Source organism: Pholcus phalangioides, unplaced genomic scaffold, assembly GCF_987345545.1.
Source record: "Pholcus phalangioides strain wild (caught in Gottingen) unplaced genomic scaffold, Ppha-v1.0 ptg000007l_1, whole genome shotgun sequence".
NCBI classification, from domain to species: domain Eukaryota; kingdom Metazoa; phylum Arthropoda; class Arachnida; order Araneae; family Pholcidae; genus Pholcus; species Pholcus phalangioides.
The window spans coordinates 36,068,084-36,091,444 of NW_028301600.1; positions in this window are offsets into that span (position 1 = coordinate 36,068,084).

Below are 23,361 nucleotides of genomic sequence, written 5' to 3' on the forward strand. Positions count from 1 at the left end.
AATCTAGACGGGTGAAAGGTTGCTCCAACTGAAATGCAGCATTTTTATGTAACGGAAATCGTAATAAACAATCGATTCTTTTGTCGGTATTATTTTTTAGAAGCTGCTGAAATTTTATGTGTTCATTTTCGATTTACAAAAATGCACTAAATTCAGAAGTTCGAAAATAAAATTCGAGGTAAAAACTATTCAACTTTGCTAAGTAAGGTTTTATCCGTTTATACATAATATTAAAATCAAAGCAAACTGTATATTTAACCCTCAATAACCATTTTTTAGGTTTTTAAAATCCACTCTACTCCAAATAGTTAAATTGCTGTGGCGATGCATTCTTCCAATTAAACATATGCTAATAAAATCCCTTTTCTTTTCAATTTTTCAAGAAAATTTAATGGGGGTGAATTATAGAGGGTTAAACTTACAGAATTTTAGTTCGAATTGATTTTAATTTCCGTTCTCTTTTCTTTTGGTTCTCAAGCCTAATATTTATCTATAGTGACATTCTGATCATACTGTAATTTATATGGAATTTTTTCATAGCATATATACCTTATTAACATTTTGACTGAAAAATCCTAATCAATTATTTTCTTTTTTCTAAAAATGCATGTAATTATGATGATTTATGGGAGCATTCCTATGTTCCAAATTCTAACGAATATTCATCACATGAATCCCACCCGAATACTCGATAATATTTTTACTCCCATTCCAAAATGTAATCATAATTATTTTTTAACTTCTTTCCTAAAATCTTCATAGAAATCGCTCATTTTTCATACAGCACAGCAGAAAAATTGCAATATAAATTCTGTTTTCATTTTCCTTTCAAATCCTAGTTATTATAAGAAACAGGGAAATTGATCGGTCCCTGTAGGGTTTCTGCTTTCACAAGTTTACCCATTTACTTATAACAAACATATTTCACGTGGCTATTTAACCCAATGGAATTCTTTATATTTTTTATTTTCATGTTAGCATCTTTAACTTCATCAATAGCGATTAAAATGGCCATGAAATGACCGATTTTATGTCCGAAAACCCAATTAACAAGCGATGCACACTATACTGCCATTAAATAAAATATATTATGCATTTTTTTAACATAATAAATACGTGGAATGTCATTTAATTAATTGATATTGTACATAATATGTATAAAGTTTGTGAAAGATGAAGCATTTATGAAGAGTATAAAATGTTGGAATAATTTACCTCATTTATCGGACACAACAACTACTCTTTTTGGTCCAGTATCCATTAGTGCATCATAAATGTAGATGCATTATTCAAGATAACTGTAAAATTTTTTCAATTTAAAATACTAATACTTATTCCCAATGTTTCATTTTATCTTAAAATATCAAAGTGACATAATGATTTTGACGCTGATTTTTCCGCAAACATGCAAGAATCTAATAAACCAATAGCTTTCAGAGTAGTTTGAAATTTTCTATATTTTCATTAAAAACTTCATCATTTGAAGGGCAAAAACAGAAATACAGTATCCAATAACAGCAAAATTAATCAATGAACCCCTGGGAATTTATCTACAGGTTTCCTCAAGGATCTCTACTATCTATATGGGATCTAATTCTTTTTTTTTTCATATTGTCGTAGTTTATTTTTCTTATATAATTGCATTTTTCTCAGCAAACACATATTATAATTAACTGAAAGAAACAAAAAAAAAGATGATTCTACTTTTATACTTGAAAAATAGTATTTCTCTGTTTCTCTACCATTTTCTGTTGGATAACTGTTTTCTGTTTCTTTCGTGATAATTTTCTTTCTGGACTTGAAAATTTATAAATGCAAACAAACGCTTCACATTATCAATAATAATTAAAATCTAATCATTTTCTGAGAGAATTTATTTGGCAGCTCTTTGGGGATTTTCTTTCGAACAATGTATTCTTTTTTTTCCAATTCCAACTTTTCATATTTCTCCTCCGTTTATAATCATAGTTATATCGTATTTTACATGATAGACACACGTATCTTGAGTTTGCCGTATTTCCATATATGAATGTATCATTTTTACTTGTACATACATTCTTCATATTTCGCATCATTTAATTTTTGAATTTATAAACTTCGCACATATAATCATTTACTTCTAAATCATCTAATTACCATCGTAAGTATTTACGGCAAGTAAAAATCTATGCGATATAATTCTGACATTTTTTTAAAATCATTCGCTCTTACGATTACATTGGCGTAAATACTCATAAAGAACAACTATGTATGAGGATGTACTAATATTTATTTATAGTATACTGATGTACTCCCACTCTGCTTCCCCACTTCTTCATATATTTCTGTACTTACAGGGTGATCAGCGAATAAGCCCTTATTTCAAAATTAAATATCTCTACAACAAAGATCAATAGAATTATGCGGTAAACGTTACGTTTATTAGCAAAACTGTAAGAATGTTGTACAGAAATTTCGAAAATTTAGTTTTTTTTATAATTTTTTAAAATTAAAAACAAAAAACTGGAGATTTTGGGGTTCCGAAAATCCTCATTTATGTGAAGAGAAACCACTGCATTCGCCTAAAGTTACTGCATGGGCCGCGGTATGCGCCAGAGGCATTATCGGCCCCTTCTTCGTGCGAGAAACGATTACTACTGAACGTTACGTTACAATTTTGGAACAATTTGTCAGCACACATGGCGCATACCGCAGCCCATGCAGTAACTTTAGGCGAATGCAGTGGTTTCTCTTCACACAAATGAGGATTTTCGGAACCCCAAAATCTCCAGTTTTGTTGTTTTTTTTTTAATTTTAAAAAATTAAAAAAAAAATTAAATTTTCGAAATTTCTGTACAACATTCTTACAGTTTTGCTAATAAACGTAACGTTTACCGCATAATTCTATTGATCTTTGTTGTAGAGATATTTAATTTTGAAATAAGGGCTTATTCGCTGATCACCCTGTATGTCACCCATACGTCATTAGCATGCATATATTCATATAACATCCATTACGTTTGGAAAACTTGGATCACTCGTGAAACCGTACAATGCATATCAAACTTAACCCTACCATATATATTCGCACAACAATGATGCTTGCAGAACTTTCCGGCTTCAAACAACAAGCATTCAATTAAGGAATTCGCAAACACTTTTATGGTTTAGTTGTCACTATTCTGCCGGGGATATCTTCGAGACAGCAAAAGAAAACCACCTTTCGACAAATGATTAATGTGATGCCGCCATTGTCCTCAGCTGCATTTCCAGAGATGAATGAGCCATTTTTCTAGAAACGAAGTGACGAGAAACTAGTGTGAGACATACATACACATACAGTAGTTTTGGCGAGCAGAACGCTTTGAAAGCTTTCCTTGGTTGCAAATGATGAATGGCGCTTTACGCATGCACGTCAGAGAGTTGTAAGAAACAAACATAGCTCTAACGTAATATTTTGAAGATATATTTCTCATGTGAAAATATTCGCGCAATTTCTTTCTTATGTTCCAATGACAATCGGATTCCAAGTGATTGAATAAATTTAGATGTTGCACAACGTTCACTTCATTCAAGAAAATGCGTGCTTTTATTGTACCGAAGTCCAAAATTATCACATCATGGATAGACTTCGTTGATGAAAAAATTTAACCAAAGCTATTTCTTCTCATCAAATACCGTCGAATAAATTCATAAGTAAAAGGCTTGATTTCTATAGTTGCAAAATATTTCCATCAACTGATCATTATTTCCAGTTAAAACCCAGACAGAGAATTAACGTTTTGGATCAAGTCTTACTACTGAATTGGGTATCAAGAAGAAACGGTACGTTTAATGACCCAATAACTTCGTATTAACAAAATTTTAGTTATTGAAGATCCTATGATATCCGTTCGTTATTTGTCTATGCATGTTCAGACTGTTTAATGAGGGAATTATAAGAAAGGCATTGGCCAAAATTGTTCAAAGTTCCTCTTCAAAAGATTGTTATCGAAACCATAAAATGTTATTTCTAATTAAAAGTACTTATTCGAAGAAAACAAGTGTATTTGGATACAGACATCAAAGTAATAAAATAGAAATGCTATAAAACCACGGCAAATCTTTAATTAATAGAGATTCAAAAATTTATAATGCAATGTCGAAGTACCAGACAAAATATGTGTTTGTTATCATTTAGTTTACAAGTAATTGGGTACGACCCAGGGGATATTTGTAATAATATTTTTATATGTTTAGGAGAATGATGGTATGTGGCAGAGGAAAAAAAAACTAAAAAATATTTATGTCAGCAAAATATATTTTTTGCAATATCTTAATTTTTTTAAAGAAATATAAACGTTTGTTATGCAAAACCAAGTAAAATTTTACATACTTCTACACTTTTTTTTGTACTTAGTGAATACCTTTGAAGGTATCTTTTTTTCTTATATTTCACAAAGAAATGGATTAAAAAATAATTGACTGAGAGAAATAAAAGAAGTAGGTTTTTTCCCCTCTCAATTTTAAACTCATTTAAACGGTTCGTAACAATGCCATTTTTTTCTCTCTAGTTTTGTTACAACTCTTCGTCTTTTGAAAACTTTAATCTTTTTTTCCCTTTCTATTACTGATATAAGGTTAAAGAAAAAAGAATTAAAGGGAATTCTCTACCAACTCGTGAGGTTAAAAGAATTCGAAGATTCCAGTGAGCGAATGAAACAATGAAATATATATTTTTTTCGTTTTTTTATGTTACGAGTACTTTGAAGCACCTTAATGAGAGCTGCAATGTTGAAACAAAGAGCTGCAATATACAGCTGCAATGTTGAAACAAAGTTCGATCGATAAAATTCAATGTTAGGGCATCCTTCTAATACATAGAGAAAGATGTACTCTCCACTTGTCAATACAAAATACGTTGAAAAATGGGCTATTTATATATTGAATATATCATGTATTAATAAGTGGAGAGTACATCTTTCTCTAGGAAAATTCACTAAGCTTTCTCACTGAAAACTTTCTACTTATGTAGACATATTTAGTATATCTTGTATTAACAAGTGTACATCTTTATATCATATGTCGCTCTCTGGTGGCTTGATGTCATATGCGTGCCATTACCGTCCATCGCACTGTACCATTCAGCATGTCTATGAGCTCCAAAGGAGAAATATTCTACCTGTCACACTATAGCTTTGTTGCTAGAGCATTCAACCGGCATTCGAGAGATCGGGTTTGGAGTACCGTTAGCAGCAGCGGTGAATTTTGTCCAAAAATCGATTCTCTATATATAAAGCCAGTTTTTCACTATATCTTGGATCCTTAATGTTCCAAAGGACTTTTTGGAGTATATTTATTTCGAAATCTGCTCGATTCTAGTTGGAGAATTTTCTAAAAGGAACTGCCACTTTCACTTATGACAGAGATGACACCAAGATAACCGCATAAGCACGTAATCACCAAAAAAAAGTCCTCATACTGAGCGGTTAGCACACCAGTGTTTTCGTAAGAAACACGGTTTCACATTCGGCTATAAACTGTAGGTCCCTCAAATTTCCCCAAAGAATAAAGTAACAGTTACTTAATTTTTTTGCTGCATTTTATTAAATATACTGCAAGAAAAAAACAACTATGAAGTAATGAATGTAATTTTGTAACTTCGATTTTGAGTCGTATATGTGTATAACTAAGCATCGTTGTATACATACATAAATAATCATAGTATTGAAAAATTTCTTTAATCAAACATGATATGCAATTCATTTTATTCATCCAGTTTCGAGATATTTTTGTGGCAGCAATAAAGCTTCCGACATTCCGAAAACGATAAAAATCTTGCCGAGCTATAAACTAAGAGTTTGAGTTTATAGTATGGGATATATTATGAAACACATTAACCAGGCAACCTTTCTTAAAAAACAAAAACTCACCACACACACACACACACGCACGCACGCACACTAAACATGCCCTGGTATTTTTTGAAACTGTCTTTTAAATACAAAAGACAGTAAAACTTGAGCAAAAGCTTAAAGGTATATAAGCCCCTAAAACCTACTGGACTAAATCTGAACTTAATTTATACAGCTTCTATCGTCTTCATGCATAATGAGTTTCCCTTACATGAATCGAAATTTATTTATTCGATCGTAAAATAAATCCCACGATTCCGTATATTTTAATATCAATTGAACTATGATTTGATTTAACTGTGGTATAATATTACCAGCATTCATGAATTAGCCACATTACGGTCAAGGACGTAATATTGTGTTCCAACGCTAGTGGAATGAATTTAAACAAGTTCTCTCTGTTTTCTTTCCTCTCTTCCCATCATCGTTAAGCTTTTTTGTAATCCTATAATTTTTTCCTCGTTTTTTCTATACCCTGATAGTGATTCCTTTTCCACATATAATGTATCTTTCTATTATGTACATATAAGAGTGAAAGAAAACAGGTAGGGTGCGGGTAAGAAGAGGAATTTAATTTATACTTACTCTCGTATATATATTATATTTGACTGTTTTACACTTCTTTGTTATTTTTCTTCATTTTTCCTTCTACTTTTTTCCTTTTCCTTATTTTATTTTTCATAACGTGCGGCTAGGTTAGGAGAAGGTTACCATATTCATCACCGATTCGTCAAATAAAGACCATCCGGGTTTATTGTCAATCGCTTGTAAACGAAGGGATTAATATGAAACTGAGTTATATCAGTGAAATCTTATTTTTTTTTTTGGTATAATTCTGAATTTTAGGAGAAGTTCAAGTAATCTGTACTTTATAATAAAAACTGGTACATAATCTTTCTTCCGAAACAGTACGGAAAAATTTAAGAAAAACTGACCCCCGTGATGTAAAATTCGGAATCGGTACTTGACCCGGGATAGCTCGAGGATATTCAGGAAAGTTTTCAACGTTTCACTTCGATCTGAAACTTTTTTAATGCCTTTTTTTCATGTGAGGGATATGGGAATGTGCAGGGAGTACATGAAATCGGTCATGGCACCATTAAACTTTGGAAGCCATGCTGTTTGAATGTGAGACAGTGGCCTTTTATTTATATACCTTTCATAGCGTTTCTTTGCCAACAGCAAATAAACACATTGGTACTGAAGGGAAGCTGTAATCTTTCTTTCGTTTTACCTCCTTCCCATTTTCCTTTACGCAAAGTAATGCTCAGGAGAGGGGGGGGGGGATACACTAGATTTCTTTGGCTTTTAGGTAAGCATTTCTTACATACTTTCACAAAGTACATCAAGCCAGTATGTTTAGTCATTCTTTGGTCGGTCCACCATACTTCTGTACATTTCTCTACTAAAAGGAAATTCATCCACTTGAATCCCAACGGACCACAAACGCCGCTGGAAGACTTTTACCATTTCAGACAACTACGATTGAAGTAAAAGTGCTTTTTTCTTGGAATTCGTTTCTGAACGTACAACTTACCAACGCTAGAGGAAAACGGTGAATAGATCGTAGAAAGTATTGGCGTCAAATAAAAGTCAAATAAATTAGTAGACTACAAATACAGTTGCGTTCGAAAAAGGTGGATAGCATTGCTTTTTTTTCGAATATTTTGAATTCACGGGTTAAATCAGTATAAAAAGCATTTGGATTCGACTCTTACCTAGGTGTATATATATTCATAAAATACATATCTGAAAATAATCTCGTAATCGAATTATATACTTTGTTTTACACAAAAATACTGAAACTTATGAGATAAAAAAATCGAAAAATTCACAAAAATTATCAAATCATAATGATAATAAATAAATTTTTTTTTCAATACTTGGTAGGGTTAATTAATATTATTGAATATCCCATTGCTTTAATTACTGCACTGCATTTGCGGAGCATTGTGCTCATCATTATAGAATTCTCAGTGTGTTGGCACTAAACCACGACTTGGCAGAATTGGCTGTGTGCATTTTCCTATTGAAAAATCCATCTTCGGGGCATTTGCGCGCTGCTGTTGGGATAACATATGGGTCTACAGAATGTTCAAATACTTTATTTGGTCCATGGTGTCTGTTATTCGCACTGAAGGACCAGCAAGGGTGATCCAAAACAGCCCCACACCATCGATTTGTGTTACATGGTTTGCATGTTATTCGAAAAATAAAAACCGCTGTACGTTACAAATTTTAACGAACGTACCAAATTTTAACGGACATTAATCAGTGATAGCCAAATACCTATATCAAATTCGTTCGATTCTCAAAAAATTCTTACTGGTAGTATATGACATATATTCAATTTTTATAATACAACTATATTCAATGTTTCAAAATTGATTCGTGTTATTAGTCTCATTAATTTCAAAGTAATGAAAATAATTAAAGAATAATAATTCAATTTTAACGTACCATTTTTTCGAATACTGACGCTTTTACTGAATTTTTAAAATTGTCTGAAAAATATCGAAGTAGATTCCTACGAATCATCTCATATGAAGGCTTTGTATTTATAATTTCACCCATTCGCTGATAAATGAAATCCTATTAACAGAATCTAAAAATAGTAATCTCCAAATGAACATAGATATTCCATAAACACATTAGATGGACTGTTTTCAAAAATGATTGATTTTCATCAGTTACGGAATTGAATTAATTTTACTAATAGAATGAAATTTATGTCATTTGGAAAGGAAAAAAAATAAAACGGAAGACCTTTATTAAAATGGGAAAGAATAATCTTTAAAAAATTTTCTAATTTTGAATCTCCATCCTATTACCTATTCAATTGTTATCTGACGAAAGACTGTGAGCGTGATTTCGATGAACTAAATAATATTAATAATAAGAACGGAAAGAAATTTATGCCACGCTTCTTGTTTCCTAATTTAAATAAGCTCTTCTTTGCTTCTATTTTTTTTAAAAAAAAGTAATTTTGTGAAACGAAAACTAATTATGTATACCAATTTGAAAAAAAGTAAAATATCAAATAAATATATGCGTATTAGAAGTACATGTAGAATAAAAAACAACTTTCAAATTCTTTTAGTAATTGCATTCTTTTGCTCTTCTTTTTTTAATGAACGGAATCTTATGGATAAGTGAAATAATGGTAGAATGATGATTTTTAAAGAAAATTCGGATACAAATTCTACGTTGGGAGTATAAATTTAATTTTATGAAGAGTATAAACATAGTTTTCATTAAAATGTTTGAAAAATTGAGATATATTGTATCTACATATGCAGTATTAAATTATTTATTTACAAAGGATGGTTTTATTTTTATGTCAAAACTACGATAAAATTGTATCAAACTATGGCAATATAATAAATGTTACACAATCCATATTCATCCGATACCTACAGAAAAATTTCAAATAAAAATTTCCAATTAAATTTATAATTAATACCTTTCAATTCATTTTGTGTTGTGCTAGTTGAATCTTAATCATGTCTTAAAAATATTCCATTTATGAACGAGAATGGTTAATATGTATTTAGAAAGCAATACTGAAAGTGTTTCCGTTGAATAAATATAATTATTCCATAAAATTTAAATTATTAAAAATGATCATTTAGAGGTATAGCTATTCTTATTTATCAATTTCTTCAGTGAAATATTTCATACTATTGATGAAAATACCGTTTAGTTTGAATGTATTTAAATGTGATATTGATGAAATTTTCACAAATACAGAATGATAAGAAACTGTACCCCAATTCTTCTCAAACAGAAAAGTACTATATAATTGAATTGTTTATTTTACCAAACATACCATTTTCTTGAAATATCTAATAGAGACTGTTTATGGGGACTGTTTTCGGGCAAAGAACTGTTAAATTCTTTTCTTGAACCTCACTATCAAAACTCGGTGCCAAAATATTCGAACCATACTTTAGGGTTTTAAAACAAGTACTGACGAATGTACTGTTATATATTTAGTTATTATATAGCGTCACAATTTGAATCGATATAACATACAGAATATCTATAACGGATAAAAATCGAAAATAAATCTTAGAGTCCTGACGTACAACCAACACACAGTGAGTGTTGCCTTTAGAAAACGAATATGTAAAAATCGACCATATGAAATGTACAACATATAAAAAAATACCACTTCCGAGTAACACTTCACCGTGTGTCATAGTAGAACCTCTGTTTGCGAGGTATAAATTTCTTTACCGAGTTTTCCATTTGTGTGTAGTACACTAAACATAAAAAATATTTGACATACATCATTACTGGGGTAATAAATGTATAACACTGTGTTCTACGAATGAAAATGTAAATAATTTTTCTAGGAGTAGAGCAATCATGATTATTAAGGAAATCTGCCCCCTGAATTCAAATCTTTAATTTTTTTTTCTCTGCGTCAGACAGTTTTCAAGTTATGTTATATGCAATTTCAGATTTCTTTTACATTTTTTTCACGCCGTGTATTTTTGAGGCAAAATATGTAATAATAACTATTCTAGTCACTTTTAAAATTGTATCGGAACATTCAAAACAGAATAAAACAAAAAGTAAGTGCAGGCCTATGAATTATATCATATATTTTAGTGAAAAACTTATTTATTGAGGAAAATGTACACATTTATGTTTACCCAAGAATTTAATAAGCTTATTTTTTTACCCTTGTGATCACTTTTGCTCTCTCAAATAATGATTCAGCAAGCATTGAAGAAACCTATTTCCCTTCATAACACTTTTCTATGGTCAATATGCGTTTATGAAACCTTTCACCTAGTTTATCGGAAACATAACTGCAGTTCTCAGGAAACATGCACTCTTCGGGACATGTTGCATCCTAAATCCCAGCGCGTGCGCATTTATCAACGTTTTTACCAATTCTTCATAGTTGTTAGCTCTTTCCTTTATTTAGTGCTCATTGCATTTCACTAATTCGAGCATATATTTCAGAATTCCATATGACTCTTTAGTCATCTTCGCTGGACAACTGGGAAAAAAGGCATTACGTTCCCAATATGAAGAACTCCCTTTAGACTATATTTTGAGGCATTTATTAAATCTCTTCTTTCCTGTGGCTCGTATTTGAATTCCAAAGCATTCGTTAAGCCCCAAACATCATTACAGAACGACATCATGTTGTTATTTCCAAAATAAGGAACAAAAATGCGTTCCGTAACACCTATACTCGGTAATGCTGGTGTCTGGCTTCAATAGCTTATTTAAATTAGACTTTCATTGTTGAATAACTAAAAAAGTTGTGCCTGATAGCAAATTTCTATTTTCAGATTTGAATTTCCCACACCATAAATCTTTAGAAACAGATATTTGCATATGAGAAAAATTCTCTTGTAGTACAGTTTAATCGGTTGCTAGACATTCCACACACACATTTGTTGAATAATCATTTTTTTAATATTTAGACTACTAGTTCGATTCGTATCCAGCCTGTCCATCGTGCCAAATAAACAGTAGCGGAGAAAGGAACGAAATAAATGCGAGTGGAGATGTTGTATGCGGATGGCCCATAAGGCACGTCAAGTTTCACAAAGCATAAAACTGGATTACATTGAACAAGACGGACTTGCTTTAACAGTATGTACAGCAGCAAACCGAGCTATTTTCTTCATATAAATCAAATTTACCATCCAAGTTTGGAATCGAAGCAAGAAAAGCACGAAGAAAATAAATCATGGAAGGAAAAGAAAAATGCCTTTATAGTATCTTCCTATCTTCGTTCCTTTTGAAGATAATACGAATCCGAGATTCTTTATTGACTCTAGCTTCTTATTTATTTATCTTTTTATTTTTATTTTATTTTTTACCTTCTCTATTTAGTTTCCGATCTTATTTGGTTTGCTACACTCGTAAAAATTGCTCGAAGACCATCTTTTTCGGTAAGAATATTTCTGAAACGGCGCTAAGGAATATCAAGAAATTTATGTATTATACTGCAGTGTATTAAGATTTCCAGAACGTATTCACAAGTAAGTGAAGCATACACAGATTTCTATTATATACTGAATGAATGAACGCCAGAACTTTGCCACTGGACTTATCCCGTTGCAGAGATCTCTTCCAGCCCAGCTTCGTGGCAGAGTCTGGAACATTCTAATATATACTGGATATGCCAATCATCGGTGAAAAATATTAAAAAAGGGTATTTTTTAATATTTGCGCGTTAAAATCATTCACAATAAAGTTGTTCTTGCGGAATGTAAATGTGCGAGTAAGAATTATTTTTAGTTCGTTTTTTAGCAGTACAAATTTTTAAAACAGTTGGACAACACTTGAACAACCATTTTATTGTATTCGGATGTGAACAGTTCTTGACGTTAAATTTGTTCTCGAAGCACCTTCATGTCGCTGTTTTACTTGCACCCAATCGGTGATGTTCCAAAACAATAAATATTCTTTGTTCTAAAAAATGCACTATTTTCATGTTTTCTGTAATACTTGTACACTTCTGCATTGAAAAACCCCCAAATTCCCAAATTTATTTCCACTGTGTGGACTCACTGGGCTCCGCGAAAGCCTGACATAGCATACATGCTGCTCTGCAGAGCAGCATGTTGCTGTATGCTATGTATGCGGAAGTCCCTTGGGGTCACAAAGTGTATGTATTTATGTGTTTTAAGTTTGTATTTATGTGTATGTTTACATTTGGATATATGTCTGTATTTATGTGTATGTTTACATTTGGATATATGTCTGTATTTATGTGTATGTTTACATTTGGATATATGTCTGTATTTATGTGTATGTTTACATTTGGATATATGTCTGTATTTATGTGTATGTTTACATTTGCATATATGTCTGTATTTATGTGTATGTTTACATTTGGATATATGTCTGTATTTATGTGTATGTTTACATTTGGATATATGTCTGTATTTATGTGTATGTTTACATTTGGATATATGTCTGTATTTATGTGTATGTTTACATTTGGATATATGTCTGTATTTATGTGTATGTTTACATTTGGATATATGTCTGTATTTTTGTGATTTGTTTATTTAAAAAAAAACATTGATGGGATTTCTGTAATAAAATATTCATGCTCCCGTCTGTTTTACGGATAGCGTGCGTAATATTTATCTTGAAAAGAAAAGGTCATTCAGAGAATATAAAAGTGGACGATGACCTGTCAACGTTTACTGATAGAAAAAAGCGTTGAAGAAAGGGTAAGGGATAGTAAAAAGGAAGTTGAATCTAGGTTGGTAGATAACATTGGCACTGACCCAAAATCATTTTTTAGGTATGTAAACAGTGGATGTAAGGGAACAAGTGGTACCCTCTCGTTAGAAGGGTCTAAGGTAGAGTGTAATGCAAGCATGTGTAGAGCATTCAGTGATTTTTTTCGTGTCAGTTTTTAATAGGGAAAACGATATTAAATGTACCGGTGTGGCATGAGGTGACAAAGTCCTCAACGAAATTCAAGTAGAAGATGTGAAAGTCCTAAAACTTTTAGAAAATGTTTGCGCAAGCAAAGCACAGGGGGGGGGGGGGGGTCAGATGATATCTGATAGGGAATGTGCTAATGAATTGTTGGGGCCAGTCGCACTTACAGAAGCGGAGTTGCTGAGGGTATCGTTCCAAGATATTGGAAGCTTGCTAATATGGTTCCGATATTTTGAAAGGGTAGTAGAGAAGCAGTGTACAATTATTGCCCAGTGAGTCTGACGAGCTCCCTCTCGAAAATTTTGGAAAATATTATCAAAAGGAAATTGGTGAAGTGGGTAGATGAGAATAATGTGTTGTCGGATAATCAGCATGGGTTCAGAAAGGGGAAGTCATGTGTAACCGATCTCTTTTGTTTCTACCACCACGTGACTAAAGCTTTGGGTAAGGAACCGGTGTTGGCATGTACCGGTGTGGCATGAGGTGACAAAGTCCTCAACGAAATTCAAGTAGAAGATGTGAAAGTCCTAAAACTTTTAGAAAATGTTTGCGCAAGCAAAGCACAGGGGGGGGGGGTCAGATGATATCTGATAGGGAATGTGCTAATGAATTGTTGGGGCCAGTCGCACTTACAGAAGCGGAGTTGCTGAGGGTATCGTTCCAAGATATTGGAAGCTTGCTAATATGGTTCCGATATTTTGAAAGGGTAGTAGAGAAGCAGTGTACAATTATTGCCCAGTGAGTCTGACGAGCTCCCTCTCGAAAATTTTGGAAAATATTATCAAAAGGAAATTGGTGAAGTGGGTAGATGAGAATAATGTGTTGTCGGATAATCAGCATGGGTTCAGAAAGGGGAAGTCATGTGTAACCGATCTCTTTTGTTTCTACCACCACGTGACTAAAGCTTTGGGTAAGGAAAAAAATTTAGATGTTGTTTACCTTGATTTCCAGCATACATTCGATCGGATCCAACATGGTAAACATGGTGTTTACACGAAATTGAGATTGGAGGCAACTTGCTGAGTTGGATAGAATCGTGGTTAAGATATAGTTCACAACGGGTTATTCAGAACGAAGAATTCTCTGATTGGACAGGAGTCCCACAAACCCCCCCCCCCATACTTTTTTCGCATTTCATCGAAAACTCGATCATGGTAGTGATGCAATTGTTTGCGAATTCACAGATGGCGTGAAGCAATGGGGCTAGAAGGAAATCGAAGCGATAGTGGGTTGTACCGACTTGAACGGGATTGCAGTATATGCAAATTAATGCAGCATGACGTATAGACTTGACAAATGCTTTCATGCGTATTTTGTTTATAACAACCCACGTTTGACTTAGGAGTTGTTGGTGTTCTTGTGACGTATGTGACTAGGATTGCTGATCTGTGTATTCTTACTGACGAGCTGCTTAGGTTTTCTGCAAATTGTTCACCGGTGGTAAAAAAAAGCGAACAGAATGTTTGATTTCATTCATAAGATGGTGTCTTCACTTTCTCCTAAAGTGATTCGTCTACTTTTCCGGGGCATAGTTTGTCCTGGATTAGAGTATTTCGTGAGGGTTTGGAGACCTTACCTACAGAGGGACATAGACTTGGTTGAAGGGGGGTGTAGAGAAGAGCTACGCGTGCTCTTGTTAGTGCACAAGGCTTGAGCTATGAAGATAAACTTGATTTCTTGAAAATCTTTTCATTGGAACAATGCAGGTATCGGGGGGGGGGGGGGCATGATCGAAATGTTTAAAATTTTTAACGGAATGGACAGGATTTATCATGAATCATTAATACGTGGTGAATCGACTGCTTCGATAAAGCGACACCCATATAAATTGGCAAGGGTTGTTGTATCGCAGGGAATTTTTCTCTAATAGGGTCGTGAATACATGGAATAACTTACCGCGGTGGTCGTGACTTCTTACATAATTGACACATTTAAAAAGGAATACAACAAACATTTACGGTAATACAAATACAACGCCACAACAGGGAATATGCCCAACGAGGTGGCTGATAAAAAGATGCCCATAAAAATATGGTTGTCATATGTTTCAAAAATACAGCAACCCCATTAAAAACGCAATTAACACAAATTATAAACAATATATACACATGATAAAATATTATACAACGCCCATAAAGAATACTTATGGTTGTCTTATTCTAAGAGTGGATAGCTTCTCGATTTACCCCAACATATTTATCGTACTTCTTTTTGAACGTGTCAATTGTGTTACAATTTACTACCTCCAGGGGTAAGATATTACATTTATTAACAACCCTATTAGAGAAAAATTCCCTGCGACACCATAACCTTGCATTGTCCCTCACCAATCGATACTGGTGTCCCCTTGTAAAAGCAGTCGATTGGTGGTGTACTAAAAGTTCATGGTCCATCCTATCCATCCCATTGAAAATTTTGAACACTTCGATCATATCTCCTCGACACCTGCGTTCATCCAATGTAACCATATTCAAAAAATGAAGTCTCTCTGCATAACTCAAGCCCTGTGTGCCAATAAGGGCACGCGTAGCTCTTCTCTGCACCCCTTCAACCAAGTCTATGTCCCTCTGTAGGTATGGTCTCCAAAACCTTACAGCATACATCAGTCCAGGACGAACTAAGCCTCGAAAAAGCGGAAGAATGACTTTAGGAGAACGCGAAGAGACTTTTTTGAAAATGAGACCAAGCATTCTATTCGATTTTTTGGCCACCGCTGAACAATGTTCAGAAAACCTAAGCCGCTCGTTAATGACCGTATTTATCCATACTTAGATAAGACAATCATAAATATATATTTATGGGCAGTGTATTATATTATCATGTATATATATAGTTTTTAGTTTTTAGAATTTCACTTTTATTTAGGTTGCTGTATCTTAAAAATATATGGCATCCATATTTGCTATGGGTGAAGCAAACACTCTTCTTTTCAGCCACCTCATTGGGCATTTTGACCTATTTATTCCATTTATTGAGAGATTCTGGACGCGAAGCGCTACCTGCTGGTAAAAATTTGGAATACACAGAATAAACGAACTTGAAACAATTCCTGATGTCCCACGTGGTATATGACTTTACTTCCGTAAGAATGCCTTTATTGTCTGTCACCGTTTTTAATCTGCCCAGTTCACTGTATTAAACGCAGGAGTCACCATATTCTAAACCGTTGTCATTGCACTTCCAATGGAACTGAGAAAGAGCCGACGACCTCCACACTTTTCAGTTTTGTTTATTGCCAGTTTATATCCAGTTAGTTAGCTGTGTAGTTAAATATTGAGGGTACGTAGGGTTTGAAACTACAAAAACCACTTACTTATAAATATGAAAAGCATTCTCGTGAGACATTTTGAGTGTGTGTTGGGTGTTTTTTTTCCACACAAGCTGGTGAATAACCCTTTTTTAAATTAATTGTATATATTTTATATCATATTACCAACAAAAAAAGTAAAAACGTTTAATTTTTTCTTTGAGTGTCAAGCTTACGAGGTAACTGTGTCTCGTTCCTGAAAAAAAAACCCCTAAAAATTTAAAATACACTGCCCATGAAAATATGTTTGTCATTCATTCAAGTATGGATAGCTCATCGATTTTACTCCCACCTAGCTTATCATATTTTCTCTCAAGTAATTCACGGAAACCAGAGGTAAGATATTCCTTATAGTCACAACACTGTTAGCTGAAAAACTCCGTAACTCAACAACTTAGAATTCTCATCAACCAACCGAAAATGGTGTGTCCGAGTAGAAGTATCCATCACACCGCTCTTTTAGGAAATATTAAATATTTCGATCATATCTCTCCACGACGCCTACGTTTTTCTATATATATATATATGTATATACGCGCACACACACACATAGAAAACGTACTCGTACTCAATGAATTAAACCTCTCTTCATAGCTCAAACCCAGCATGCTCTCTGATTTTAGATCTTCTAGTTTCCCCAGTAGCACAACCACATAGTATAATATCTGGACCATATCGTTATATATTGGAATGTCAGAGGAATATCAGATGTAACTACGAGATAGAACCATCTCGTCCTATATGGTGCAAATTATTTATGCTATTTACGGATTAAGTCTCAAATTTTTTTAGTCGAATAGATATTTGATATCGGTATTGTTGAATAAGTGTAGTAACTGGATAGGAATTTGATCCTATGGATTTGATTCCACGTTAATAATCATTGCTTTTTAAGAAAACAACTTGGAACTACAAATTATTTCAATATAGTTTGAAATATATAGCTTCATACCGCGAATCTGATAAAGATCTATAACAGATTCACGATATGGACCTGTGTCTCTCACGATAGATCTATCTTAGGAGACATAAATCCATACTGCGAGTCTGTCGTACATGCTGTGTAGGAACGACAGATTAGTATCGATCTGTGTTGCCATGATATTGACTGATATGGAACTGTGCATGATGATATCGAGAGACCAGTTATGAATTCAGGAATGTGATGAGCGTTAATATTTAACATTCATTTAGGGTAAGCCGTCAGGTTAGCCAGGTCAAATTCTCAGGGAACCGGGTTCAAACCCATCTATGGAAAGCTGATTCCACAATTTTTTCTGAAATGGTGCCATCTGTCGTCCAAAAATTAGAGCACTTGCATACATTATTATATAGATTAATATCAGATTCACACAACATAAATGCATGTCTCTAAAGAGAGAACTATATATATATATAGATATAGATATAGATCAGATCTCCACACAATATAGATTTTATTATCTCTCCGATTGTGCTTTTTTTGTTAGAGAGAACTATATCGTGGCTAGTTATTGATCTATATTTAAAACTGAAATTTTGAGCTACAAATATATATCTTTGTGCTACTGGGGTTAGTTATTTATTGTTTATCAATGTTGATGAAAATAAATTTATATTTTTAAAACAGTGTTTTATGGAATATGAGATGCAAAAAATATTCTCATTTTTCCTGAACAAATATTTAAACATTTTTTTACATGTATTTCTTTTTATTAAAAAAATCCAGCAATGTGAATGTAATGAAGTGTGAATAATGGACAAATGTTAATTTTTTTTCACCATAACTAGGAGAATGCATGAAGAATTTGTGTGGCGTAATGCTCATTGATACTCGGGGACTAGATAATCCTTCAAAGTGACATCATGACAGAAGAGCGAAAAGTAAATCTCTGTGGCGAACAGATAAAAACGTTTTTCGTCTAATAGAGAATCAGCAAATGTTGAAGTAGAAAGGACGAAGAGAGAGAGAGAGAGAGTGGAATATACCATTAAAGTAAGTACAGCAGCAGCTTCCACCTCATTCCTGTACGGATGCAAATTTTTCGAACAGTAAACAAACTAATAATTCATGGTTGATCTATTTTCGAGATAAGAAGGGAAATGATCGTCTCGGAAATAACTGCCAAACATAATTCTATTAGGCTCACTCATACACTCGGAGTATAAAGCGCAGTTAAGAGCTTAGCCGTTATCATGTTGTTACTGAGCCTGCCTTGCGAAGTGTTTGTTATAGAAGCGTATGTCATTAACTAATGTCAGAGTTTATCGAATTTCCCGGAAGATGCATCACGCTGAGAAGGAAAACATGTTTTTGATGTACATTTATGTGACATGATCTTGAAGAGTCTTTCTGAAAGTTTAACATTGTGATATCATCTTGACCATCCTTTTCACGCTGTGTTTTTCGCTACTTGATTTAGGTAGCGCTTCTATTACCATAGTATTAATATTAAAAAATGTATTGGCAATTCATCTTTTTCCTCCTTTTTCGTATCTGAAAATGACATTTTGAAGATGACTATCACGAATAGAATTACGTCGAAAACAATTTTATGACGGCGGAGATGTGTTCATGCCATAAAATATCAATTTATGAACACATCAGGATGCAGCGCTAGTCTAATATCTCAACATTTTGTTCAAAACAGCTTTCCTTTAATTGATTGTGATTTCATTGCTAATATTACGCATTAACACTCACATATTTTAACTATTATATATATAATACCAAATTAATTTAGCTAAACTCATTTCCACGTATGTACGTACACAAGAGATTAATCACCCTATATGGTTCAACCCCATAAAACTATTTTTTTTATTTTCACAAATACAGATGTAAATGCGTATTTTTGATTGAAGCAATACATCAACACTCCAGTTTATTTAATGAGAAAGGGTTTTTTTTATTAATTTGGCCAATTAAGTGTAGAATGTAGGTTTCCTATTTATCTATGAAGAGATAAAAACATGCTTATCAAAGCTCAATAGTTGTTACCTTGAATTTTATTTTCTTTCCCCTCAATTTAGTGCGATCTTATAAATCTCTGAACACTTAATATTTCAGCTGCTCTTAAAAATGACGCCAACAAGGAATCATCTGTTTCAGGATAAAAAAAAAATATTTCATTTACATAGCCGTCTTTTGTGCTGAAATTTCACTAAAAAATGTACTTTTAAAATACGGAAAATAATTGAGAAAAAAATTGGTACAATGGTTTTTTTTATAAAGTATTTGTCATACATATTCAAAAATCGTCAAAATCTTTCTTGTAAATAAAGTTGAAGTAAATTTATCAGAGCGAAAAAATCAATTGCAGTCACAAGAAAATGAAAAATCTTTATTGCAACAAGTAGAATTCGGTATGAAAATGCGACTCCATGAATGATCAATCGATAAAATTCGAAACCATAAAGTGTTTTGAATATGCAATTCACAAAATAACTAGTTTGATTGAAAGTTGCTGATTGTGCGAATCGTTGTTATTATTTTTCTGTTTCCACTAGTCACTTTCGTCAAGCTACCATTTTTACATCCTTTATTAAAACTTCTTACGTGTAACGGTTTTGATGAAATTGTAAAATAACTCAAAAATATATTTCCCTGTTTTATTGATCAACATGATTCTTCATTGATCAACATGTGATCTAATCCGAAAAACAGGGTAAAAAAACCATCACGCAGAAAACACTATTCACTGCATGCACCTTCACTCAAAAGATTTCACTTAACGGTGAAGGAGAGCAAATTACCACATTTTGTCGAAAAAGTTTTTATTTGGTTAAACAGTTTTTCAAATAGATCTCATTCGGCCACCACGTTACAAGTATGGTGTTAATTTAGCCAATATAGTGGACGAAAATAACGCGTAATAACTAGGTTAAAATATCCACACGACCTGGAGAGAAAAAACAACAATCGTGAAAGAAGAAGGCCGAACTACATTTTTAAAGGGATTTAATATTCGGTTCATTTTGAAGAAGCGTCAACCCTTCCCTCCGCTGGAGGAAAAATTTACTTTCGTTGGCTGTTTGGCTCGTAACTGTCTGTTAAAAAACTGACACGTCTCTAAAAATTCAAAAAGTTATAACTCCCGAAATATTCGTCTGATCCTAAAACGGGAAACACTTTTCCATATTTTTCCCTCAAGGAATCACGTTTGTAATTATTGGGCGGGCGATAGCATCCACCCTGTATACACCAGACCATAGACAGTTAACCGTACATACACACTTATATGCATGATTAAATTTTATTTTTCACGGTTAAACGTTCTCAACGAATTTAAATTATAAGCAAATTGAAACTAGGATAATGAAAAAAAAGAAGAGCCATTTATTTCTGAAATCGCTAAACGTAGAAGCTATAAATCCTAAATATTAATCACGCTGGACTCGAATATTTATTCTTGATAAGAAGGATTGTATGTATGCAATAGTGTGAGTTGTGTTACAACTTAGAAATATTCAAAAGCTAGCATACTGTATGACTGCACATTTCTTTTACTCTATTATTTCTATCCGGGATAAACGGAATATCTCGAACAGCTAGCTGATCACATGCGTCAGACAGGAGGTTTCATAAAATATTCTGCAATTTGTCATCGTTTCTGATGTTTTGCTTGACATACCGTCATCGTCATCTTTGGGTTAATTTGGAGAGTGTCAGCCAAAGAGGCTATTAATCACTCTCACACTTTCTGCTAAGTGGCCCTTCTCCTAGATTACTTACTTCAGCAGCATTGGGTAGAGCTCATTTACTTTTTTTCTTTCGTATTTTTCCAACATCTATATAACTTCAAATATATACTTTCCTGAACAATAAGAAGGATAAAACAAGGATATATCAATCCGAAAAACTATCACACTCTCTGCATTTAATGATAAGGAATACCACTGTTACTGTTGATCAGCAGCAGTTCTCCGATTCCAAAAAAAATCTCAGAAATGCGTTATAGTTACTTTGAAGTGTTGACCGCTTTACGTTCAAGGACGTAATATTTCGAGCAAACGCAAGTGGAATAAATTCAAAAATAGTCATCAGTTTCCTTTCCTCCTCCTCATCACCACGATGCTTTGTTACAACCCTACGAAAACAAAGTAGTTCTTTTTACCTTCGTGATGTATCCTTCTACTATATACATCTAAGAGCGAGCGAAAGAAACCAGGTAAGTGAGGGTAAAAACAGAAATCTACTTCGTACCTACTCTTATCTGTAAGTATTGCAGATAAGAGAGGGGGGGGGATATATATATATAAGAGCATCTATATATATATATATTTTTTTTCTTTCTTAGTTTTCAACTTTTCTTCCTTTTTCCAGAATGCGGCTAGGTTAGGACAAAAAAAAACATATTTATCGCCGATTCGTCAAACAGAGACAATTTCTTGTCAATCGCTTCCGACAATTTCTTGTCGGAATTGCTTGTCAATCGCTTGTAAGTGAAGCGGTTAAAGCATTACGTTCCACATTCAAGTGTCACTCCGATATCCGGAAAGTGATTTTGATAAAGTATTTAGCTTGCTTCAAAACAAGACCGAACATTCAGGATTTTCTATTCTTTTTGACATATATCGAAATAAAAATATCTTTTAAAAGCACAGAGCACCAAAGATTATCAGATTAACTTGTAAGGTTATTTTAATGAGAGAGACAGCGGGCGAATTTTCGGAAAGTAATTTGCATAAAAGTTAAATCAAAATTCCATTAACATAACATTTTTATATTTATACGAGAGATTATTTCTAGAGCGCAATGCATTAAACTGACATTTTACTCTGTACAAACTGTGGTATGATACATTCACTGTGTATCTATAATTAATGTAATCACACAGCGTAGTGCAGATTTAAAATAGAATATTTCTTTAATGATGAATAATCTTTGTTGCATTTCTCAACTAAATCTAATTAGTCTCTATATAGGGCCCCCAAAATAAAGCCGATTCTAATTGGATGAGTAATGCAACTCAGGAATCAACGAAATATCTATTGAAATAGGTTGATATATGAATGCATTAATGCAAAGAGATGGATTTAAATTGTGAAATACGTCATCTAAATTCTACTGCCCTTTTGGTAAGCTATAAAAATTTCAAGTTATAAGCCATGCATTCGTAAGAATTTTCGAAAGAAATCTATCTAATCATCTCAGTCAATATTTAGTCTTCAACCAATTCACATGAATCGATATTTTATACGACGTATTGATACGTCGTGCATCTGAGTCTATTGCTCTTTCAAGATAAATATTTAATGATAATTATCATCAGCGCTAGTAATAACTGTAGATCAACAAGAGGCATTTCCCAATATTTAGTTATAACTCAATTTCGAAGTCTAGAATGTTTTTTTTAATTTTTCGTAAAATAATAAAAAAATAAAATTTCAACATTGTTCGAAGGTTTCCATTAACGAATTTTAGAAGCTTCAATAATTGCTACATTCATGTAATTATCATACAGTATAAGTAAATTATATTTTCGACGGAATTACATAAAAATAATTTTGACATGCGTAATAATTACCGTATTCTCCCGCAATAGCCGGCATGACGGGAAACAACAGGGAGACGAGACTACCGAGAATATCCGTATTTTCCGTCATGCCGGAAAAGTTGAGTCATAGATTGCTGAAAATTCCTAATTATCCGGATTCTCAAAATCGATTAAGTTGGTTGGTTTGAACTTTATTTTTTTCCTGCATTTTAAGAACCTTTGTGTTTTACTGTTTTCAGATAGTTCTATCTGTATGTCTGCTTTTGCTAAC